At 34.1% G+C, this 10034-nt stretch overlaps 1 non-coding gene across 1 annotated transcript; it reads left to right on the forward strand.

The window, feature by feature from the left end:
* Nucleotides 1-8210: 8210 nt before the first annotated feature.
* LOC128296244 (small nucleolar RNA R71) lies at nt 8211-8317 on the forward strand. Its single transcript, XR_008286793.1, has one exon. It is a non-coding gene; the product is annotated as a small nucleolar RNA R71 (small nucleolar RNA).
* Nucleotides 8318-10034: the final 1717 nt, after the last annotated feature.

The raw sequence follows: 10034 nt of genomic DNA on the forward strand, positions 1-10034 counted from the left end.
GTTGATTTTCTCTCAAAATTCAAGATCCACCATTAAAGAACCATGTGATCTTGGAAGAAGATGACATTGATAAAAATCATTTAATTGACTCTCAAATCATGTAAAAATGTTTCTAATAATCATAAAAATTTGTTTAGGATTGAAGATTACCTTTAATCCACTCTAAATTCGTTGATTGAAAATCTTAATTCAAGAAACTTGAGAAATTTCAGAATATTTTTGGCTACTTTTGAGAATAATTTCGGGTGAATTGAGAGAGTATTTTGAGAAGAAAATTGGTTGGATCTATTCTTTGATGATAGATCTTTAAAATCACGCAAAGAAAATGAATTTTAAAGCTCTCTAATATGATGTAAAATGTGTGAAAAATGGGCTCGATACATTAGTTTTAAAATTGAAACCACCCACCAGAAATTTAAAAGTTGGGAAATTTGCCTAATGGCCACTCCCACATTTTCCTTACTTTACTATTTAATCATCTCCTCCAAAATTCTGAATTTTAAGGTTTATTTGTCAAATAAATACTCTAAATTTTCCTTGTTTTACAATTAAATCCTATTTAATTATTATTTAAATTTTACTCAAATTACCCCTACTAAAAATTATTTTAAAATTCTTTTCAACCAAAATTGATTATTTTCACTAATAATTATTTAAAATCTTTAAAATTAATTTTTCAAAATATTTTTCTAATTTTCTGAATTATTGTTTAATCAATTTTAGATAAAATTAACCTCCTAAATTAAATTAAAATTACTAGAGACCCTATGAATTCCTAGTTTTACACTTGGAACCCGAAAAATATACCCAAAACTATTAGACCTGATTTAGGCATATTACAGTAATGCCCAAGATCCGGGTCTGAAAAATCAAATCGGATTGAAGGTGTTATAGGTTTAGTGTTACAAATATAAAAAAACAAGCTCAGTTTTCAAAAAAATTATTTTTTGCTGTACACGAAAATCATTTTCGAATCGAGTTTTTTTCCAACATCTCTTCCTTTCCACTTTGAATGGCCCAGAAAGCTTAGCATTGTTTCTCTTATAATGTTTTCCCTTCCTTTTAGAGGAAAAAACAACAATCAAGTTTGCTTCTGCTTTTCAGACCTGCTGACCGCCATTTCTTTTATGAGTTATGAAAGAGTCAAATTATTGTTCCCAAGTTTATATGAGCTTGAAAGCCTACAAAATTGGTGGACAAGTTTTTGAACACCGTGTCAATTTGTGTTTTTTGGTCTAGATTGGCCTCATTATTTGCAACCTCAGCAAAGGAACCCATAAGAGTGATCATATGGTATTTGACCAGAGTGTTGGGCTTTTTGTTGGGCATTCATCAAACTAGTAATAGCCGACTATCGAGCCTTGCCATAAGTGCATTACCCTCATATGATATCCTTAGTCTATTTGGGATAAATCTGTTCTCCTAATATAATCATATTTTATCTCATGGTAACCATTGCATTTTCTTTCATGAAAAGTCAATCACTATCAAATAGTAATTAAGTCATTCATCACAAAGACGAACGATCCATGGCTACGTTTGCTTTTCATCTATCATGTAATGCCAATTTCCCATGTCTTGGGCTATGAATTTCACCATTGTAAATGATGTTACATACTGCAAAAGTCGTATACCCAACGCACCAGCTTTTGGTTCTTTTATCTATTTGAACTCAGGCTTTTACTTACATCAAAGTACACGAGTCACGCATACATAGTACTTTATTATAAATCATTTAAGCCTTAATCACATATTTCCAATAGGTCCCTATGCTAGCTCATTGAAACAAAAAATTAATTGCAAGTTGGATCAAAAGAACATAAATGGATAGAAATGATAAAATTAGTGAAATGGGTTACATTTGGAAATAAATGCGGTTTCTCATTTAGTATGGAAAGGACTTGATAATTAATTTAAGTTATCCGAATTTTTATTTAGTTAATTGAAGCTCAAAAATGGAATTAAATTAATTAGTCATTGTGAATCCCTTGAATATGGAAAATAAATATAATTCCTCATAGATTCTTTTACTATAAAATTGTCATGACTTTAATGAAATTAGAATTGGGTTGAGAAAATTATATAATTGAAAATTTAATTTATCTAATTAAATAAAATAAAAAAATATTTATTTTTATAAAAGAAGACATGTATTAGGTTGAATTAACTTAAAAGTATTAGGTTAAAAATTGAGGAAGCACATATAACTGTGTCCGATACAGGAAAGGTCCAAATCCTCTCATACAATTCTACTGGTTTCTGTTGAAAGATAATTACTTTTCTACTGAAAGTAATAAATTGTTTTGGTTTTGTTTTTGATTCATGATTGTTTGAATGCACATTTGAAGCAATTCGTCATATGAGAATAGCGAAAAATGTCGTTTGGTTGAAAGTCAAGAACTTCTAGGATTTGTTTCGAACAAAACACATATATTTTTCAGGAAAAAAAATACTAAAATAAATATTACTAATGGTCGTAAAACTAACTAAAAATTTAACTAAGGAAAGCGCACTTATCGAACAGTAGTATAGTTGAGGTGAGACTGAAAATTTTGTATCCATGAGGGCTAAAAGTACTAGTAATTACTATCTTTTTATTATCTAGCCTGAGAATCGAAGGGATGTTTTAAAAACTAAAATTAACTATCTAATTAACTAAGATTACGAAAGAGATAAAAGTTAGAAAATACTTTAGGAAAACCGATGGAGAAGACAATACCTAGGAAGAATCCACCTGGACTTCACTTATTACCTTTGAATTAGACGATTTATTCACTTGACTTAATCCGTAGAAATCCCTGATTTATGTTAATATCTCTCTTGAGACTAAAAACAACTGACTCTAAGTTGATTAATCGAAATCTCTTTCTAATTAAAACCCCTATTGCCGCATTAACTCGATCTATGAACTCCCTTATTTGATTTGACTCTAATCTGGCAGATTTATGTCGTCCTATCTCTAGGATTGCATGCAACTCCGCTTAATTATGAATGATCTACTCTTAAATAAGGACTTTTGCTCCACTGAATAAGCACATCAAAAACCTGAATTAATATCCTGGAATATTAAAGCAAGGGTTAATCTCACAATTAAAAATAAGAACAAGTATTTATCATATAACTCAAATAATAATAAGATCCATCTTAGGTTTTATCTCCCTTAGGTATTTAAGGAGTTTAGTTCATAATAATAATCGAAAACATCTCAAAGTTTGGAAAACAACAAAACATAAAGAAACCCAAAGACTTCTAGGAAATTGGATGGAAATCTTCAGTCTTGATGTAGATCCTGCCTCTGAGGTGATTCTAATGGCTATCCTTGAGTATTTTCTCCCTTCAACTTTATATGTCCTCTTTAATCCTCTTCTAGGGTGTTTATATAGACTTTGGAATGCTTCAAAACCCTTACAATTAGCCTTTTCTGAGTAGAATTAGACTTGGGCTCGACAGGGACGCGACCGTGTGCCATGCCCATGTAAAGGTGCTCAGGCTGTGTGTAATTCTGACTTGGTTTAGTGATGACACGGCCATGATACATGGGCATGTAATTCTACCTGTGTGTCACACACGAGCGTGTGAATCACCCAGGTGGAAGTGCCTAGGCCGTGCGAAACACTGATTTAGGCCCAATTTGTCTGTTTTTGGCCTGTTTCTTGCTCTTTTTGCTATCCTAAGCTCTCCTGAGTATAAAACATGAAATTAAAGGATTAGGAGCATAAAATTCAATGAGACCAAGGAAAAATCATCCATAAATATGCCAAGCATGGGGTAAAAATATGTATATATTATGGTTTATCAAATATCCCTAGACTTAAGCATTTGCTTGTCCTCAAGCAAAATCCTCAACTCACAAATAAAATAAATCCTTTTTAACTTATAATTCTCATCAATAATGTTTCGAAGTAATCCCTAGCAATCATACATTGAAAGCTTAACTAAAAGAACATTAAAGTTTCCAACAATCCAAATTGAACATTTCAATCATAAAATCGTAGGTATCCCACTTTATCTAAGTAATTACTTTTAATTCCAAATCGACAAGGTTTGACATTCCTTACTAAAGATTCACTCAAATCACTCAAAGTGTTTAAGGTTCAATAACTAAGCACTCAATAGTCAAACATGAAAAGTTATTACCATAGACTTGCATGAAAATCAAATCTCCACAACTATAATGAGATGATACACAAATCAAAAGGTCTTTAACAGGGTTGTAATAGGGCTTGGGTTAAAGGTGTGGATAAAGGCTGAAAACGAGGGTTAGAATCGAGATTAATTTAAATAAATTACCAAACTTAGACAAATGAAGCTAATTGCTGAATTACAAAAAAGTGCCAGAATTCGAACTATCCGAGACTAATGATGTGAGCTTTTTCTCAATAAAGCAACTTTAACTTATCGAAGCTCTTTAAACAAATATGTGACTGAATGAAAATAAATATACATTTTTTTTACAATAAGAACAAGTATAATAATGGAACGTACATAATAATAAAAACTCAGCAACTGGAATAAACGAACATAGTTAGGTAACTAATCAAATCAAATCTTGATAAAAAGGGAGTCAATGAGAAGGGAGAAATTCTTAACAAATCAAAAAGGGTTAAGTAGAGGGTTACTATTAAGGGGAAAAATCAAGAAATAATAGTCAAGGCTCAAAGGGGTTCACTAGGGGTCAATTATGTAGGTAGGCTTTTTATGGGGTAAATGGGTTAAAACCTAAGTGCCTTTATCATTTTAGTATATCAAATCAAAGGTATGGTCTCGACATGTATTATTGATGCAAGTTCTAGAATAGAAAATCAATGTTGACACACTCATAGAAAATTAGTGAGCAAGAAAGATATATGCTCTAAAAGGCTCAAAATCTCACGAAATTTATGGGTGTTTGATGTCAATCCTGTAAACTCAAAACTTCAAGATAATACCTCAATTCAGGGAAATAACCTAACCATTTTAATTCTCAAAAGTCAACTTATCATGCTTGATCCTCTAATGTCTAGAAGTTTAAACAATCAATGCACAGTTACCTATGATTTAATTCAAAAATATTAATAAAAATCATAAATCAATCAAATTCATTCTAATAGTAATATGAGAAATTTATTTGAGAACAAGATAAAAATTTAGGGATTTTCTGATAATCATAAATAACCTCCCCACACTTAATATGTACATTGTCTTCAATATACAATGTTAGATAATAATATAAGCATAATATCAGAAGAGAGGGTGAGAAGCGAAATTGCCTTGAATTTTTGGATGAAATCCTTGGAATAGTAAAAGCCAGAGTTGTGGATAAGGCTAATGAAAGGAATGATTCTGATAAAAAAATAAACACAACTGTGGAAGAGAATTAAGGGATCACTCGATAATAACCATAAAGATAAACATAGTTCAAAATATAAAACATAAGTCTTAAGAAAATTAAATAAAAGAAAAATAAAAATAAAAATAAATAAAATAAATGGACTTAGAGGTCCTCATCATCAGATGCGTCAACATCACGGGGTGGTGGTGGAGGTGTGGGGGTGGATCTTGGGCTCGGACGGGTGAAGGGAGAAGGTGAGGAGAGGAAGGAAAGAAGAGACAAGAGAGGGGAAAAGGGATGGGGGAGAAAGAAAAAGAAAGGAAAGGGAAGGTGAGAAGGGATGATGGTGGCCGGACGGGAGTGGAAGGTGGCTGGAGTAAGGGGATTAAAAGGTTGCAGCGGCTAGGAGAAAGGTGGGATGAAAAAGACAAGAGAGAAAAAATTAGGGTTTGGAGGGTTAAAATAGGGGCACGGTCGTGTAAAGGCCCGTGATGGGTGACACGGCCGTGTGGCTCGAGTTTAGCCCGTGTTAATCGCGAAAATTGAATGGCCGTATCGTACAGCCATGTCCTTCGTTGTTCGTTTCTCCCACGCCCGTGTGGTATCCCACATGCCCGTATGTTCGAACACACGGTTGTGTACCCTGCCTGTGTAACTCTCTAACTTGTTTGAAAATTAAAAATTTAGCTCCAGTTTTCACATGATCTAGGACACGCCACATGGCAGTGTGGCTCAATACTTGGGGATTTTTTAGCCCTGTTTCCACACGGCCAAGAACACACCCGTGTGTCTAACCGTGTGGGTCACTGATCCTGCATAAAAAAATACGAAAAATAGCTAAAATAAACTAGTTAATGGTGTTAGTGTTCGGGTTGCCTCCCGAGAAGCGCATATTTAGAGTCTAAGCTCGACTTTCCTCTCATTTGCATAGTCATGGTAGATCATGGAGTCGAGACTCCTTTTTCTCATTATCGATTCTATTATCCACATAAAGTCTAAGTCGAGTAATATTTACCTTAAAAGTGTCAAATTGAGAATGATTTACCTCGACTGTACCGTATGGGAAAACATTTAGTACTGTGAAAGGAGTCACTCCATTTGCATTAAGCTCTAAAGTAGGGGTCCTTTTCATCTAACAATACTTTATCCTCAACCTTAAATTGTGTTGTTTTATCCCTACACCTATCGTGGTGTCGTTTTGATTCATTATGTGCTTTTGGTTTCTCCTTGACATGTGTTCGCCATTCGTCTAGTTCATCGAGCTGAAGCCTTCGTTCTTCATGTGTCGATCTATTTTTGTTGCATGGATTAGAATGAGGCTCCATCACATTCTTCCTAGGTGACTCCTGCAAAAGAGTTTGAATTGCAACATTATTCAAATTAACCGAACTTAAACAATCATCTCGATTACTATATATTTTAGCAGAATCACAAGCTTGAAGTTTAATCGCGTCATCATCTACATGAAGTATCAATTCACCTGTGCCAACATCGATGATAGTTCTAGTAGTTGCTAAAAAGGGCCTTCCTAAAATTAAAGGTACGTCACTATCCTTGTCCATGTCTAGAACAACAAAGTCAACTGGGAATATAAATTTATCAATTTTGACTAGCACGTCTTCAATAATACCCCTAGGAAATCTAATTGTTTTATCTGCCAATTGAATGCTCATCCTAGTTTGTTTGGGTTTCCCAAGAACTAGTTGTTTAACATTTTATAGGCCATGACATTAATACTTGCCCCTAAATCAGCCAAAGAATTGCTGATAGTTAAACTACCAATTAACCAAGGAATCATAAAACTCCATGGATCCTTCAGCTTGTTGGGTAGTCTATTCTACAGAATGGCTGAGCAAACTGCGTTTAACTCCACATGCAATGCATCATCCCACTTCCGCTTATTTGTTAAAAGCTTTTTTAAAAATTTAACTGCATTTGGCATCTGTGAAGCAGCTTCAATAAACGGTAAGTTAATATCTATTTTTTTTAATAATTTAAGGAATTTACCAAATTGTTCGTCTGTGTGGTCTTTACTTGTCGTATTAGGGTATGGCACACGAGGTTTATGCTCTTTACTCACATCAACCTTACCGTTATCCACCACATGGTCTTGCCTTGTTTCAGTTCATCCTCAACTAACCCTTCATCATTGTGCACAGTAATGACATGAAGTTGCTCTCTTAGGTTAGTTTCAGTATTACTTGGTAGGCCACCTTGTGGTCATTCAGAGATTAACTTAGGAAGCTATCCTATTTGAGTTTCGAGCCCTTTAATTGACACTTGTTGATTCTTAAGCGCTATTTTGGTATTCTAAAAATGAGTTTCTGACACTGAGATGAATTTTGTAAGCATCTCTTCGCGGTTCGATTTCTTCTCTTGTTGGTAAAGTGGTTGTTGAAACCCTGAAGGATGTTGTGGCCTTTGATTTCCCTGACCACCCCACAAGACATTGGGATGGTTTCTCTAACCTACATTATAAGTGTTATTATACGGGTTATTTTTAGGTCTAGAATTAGTACCCATATAGTGGGCTTATTCCTCATCGGTGCTAGGGTTGAAGGACAGATAATCTATATTGTGCACTCCTCCTCCATTTGAATCACACCTCATCACTGGATATACCTTAGTAGAACCATACAAACCATCAATCTTTTTATTTAAAAGTTCTACCTGGTTAGAGAGCATGGCGACCGCGTCGAGGTTGAAAACACCAGCTGCTTTTGTCGGCTTTATTCTCATGACTTGCCCCTGATAGTTATTCAGTGACATCTCTTCAATAAATTCATAAGCCTCTTTAGGTGTTTTATTGTTTAAAGTTCCACCGACGGCTGCGTCGATCAGTTGCCTTGTTAAGGGGTTCACACTGTTATAAAAAGTCTGAACCTGCAGCTATAGAGGTAATCCATGGTGAGGGCACCTTCTCAATAAGTCCTTGTATCTCTCCCATGCATAATAAAGAGTTTCTAGATCCATCTGCACAAAAGAAGATATATCATTCCTTAATTTAGCCATCTTAGCCGGCGAAAAATATTTAAGTAAAAATTTTTCAGTCATTTGTTCCCAAGTGGTGATTGACCCTCGCGGTAACGAGTTCAACCATTGTTTAATGTTATTCCTCAATGAGAATGGAAACAACCGAAGACGAATGGCATTTTCAGAAATGCCATTGATCTTAAAAGTGTCACAGAATTCCAAAAAATTTGCTAAATGAGTGTTTGGATCCTCGTCCTGCAAACCATCAAATTGAACAAATTGTTGTATCATTTGAATCGTGTTAGGTTTTAGTTCAAAATTATTTGCAACAACAACAGGTCTAACTATACTCGATTAAGTTCCTATTAAAGTAGGTTTAGCATAATCATACATAGTACGAGGAGCAGAATCCTGATTTACTGGATTTGCAGCAACCATAGGAGGTAACAGATTATTCTGATTATCAGCCATCTCCTCGGTTGTGGTATGGATATTGGCCTCTCTCTCTTCCTCTATGTATTGTAGGCTTCGCCTTATTTCTCTTCGATTTCTGCGAGTTGTGCTTTTGATTTCGCTATCAAAAAGTAGAGGTCCTGACGAGTTTCTTCTAGTCATAAACTATAAAAACTTGCCAGAAGTAGAGAAAATAAAATTTAGTAAATAAAAACAAAATTAAATTGCAATGAAAATAAAGAATCTCTAAAGTAATAAAAATTAAGCGTTCCTAATATCTTAGTCCTCGACAACAATGCCAAAAACTTGATGGTCGTAAAACTAACTAAAAATTCAACTAAAGCAAGCGCACCTATCGAACAGTAGTATAGTTGAGGTGAGACCGGAAATTTCGTATCCATGTGGGCTAAAAGTACTAGTAACTACTATCTTTTTATTATCTAGCCTAAGAATCGAAGGGATGTTTTAAAAACTAAAATTAACTATCTAATTAACTAAGATTACGACAAAGATAAAAGTTGGAAAATACTTTAGGAAAACCGATGGAGAAGACAATACCTAAGGAAGAATCCACCTAGACTTCACTTATTACCTTTGAATTAGACGATTTATTCACTTGACTTAATCTGTAGAAATCCCTGATTTATGTTAATATCTCTCTCGAGACTAAAAACAACTGACTCTAAGTTGATTAATCGAAATCTCTTTCTAATTAAAACCCCTATTGTCGCATTAACTCGATCTATGGACTCCCTTATTAGATTTGACTCTAATCCAGCAGATTTATGTCATCCTATCTCTAGGATTGCATGCAACTCCACTTAATTATGAATGATCTACTCTTAAACAGGGACTTTTGCTCCACTGAATAAGCACATCAAAAACCTAAATTAATATCTTGGAATATTAAAGTAAGGGTTAATCTCACAATTAAGAATAAGAACAAGTATTTATCATATAACTCAAATAATAATAAGATCCATATTAGGTTTTATCTCCCTTAGGTATTTAGGGAGTTTAGTTCATAATAATAAAACATCTCAAATTTTGGAAAACAACAAAACATAAAGAAACCAAAAGACTTCTAGGAAATTGGATGGAAATCTTCAGTCTTGATGTAGATCTTGCCTCTGAGGTGATTCTGATGGCTATCCTTGAGTATTTTTTGCCTTCAACTCTGCGTGTCCCCTTTAATCCTCTTTTAGGGTGTTCATATAGACTTTGGAATGCTTTAAAGCCCTCACAATTAGCCTTTTCTGAGTAGAATTAAACTTGAGCTCGACAGAGACACGGCCGT

Source organism: Gossypium arboreum, chromosome 7, assembly GCF_025698485.1.
Source record: "Gossypium arboreum isolate Shixiya-1 chromosome 7, ASM2569848v2, whole genome shotgun sequence".
Lineage (NCBI taxonomy): Eukaryota > Viridiplantae > Streptophyta > Magnoliopsida > Malvales > Malvaceae > Gossypium > Gossypium arboreum.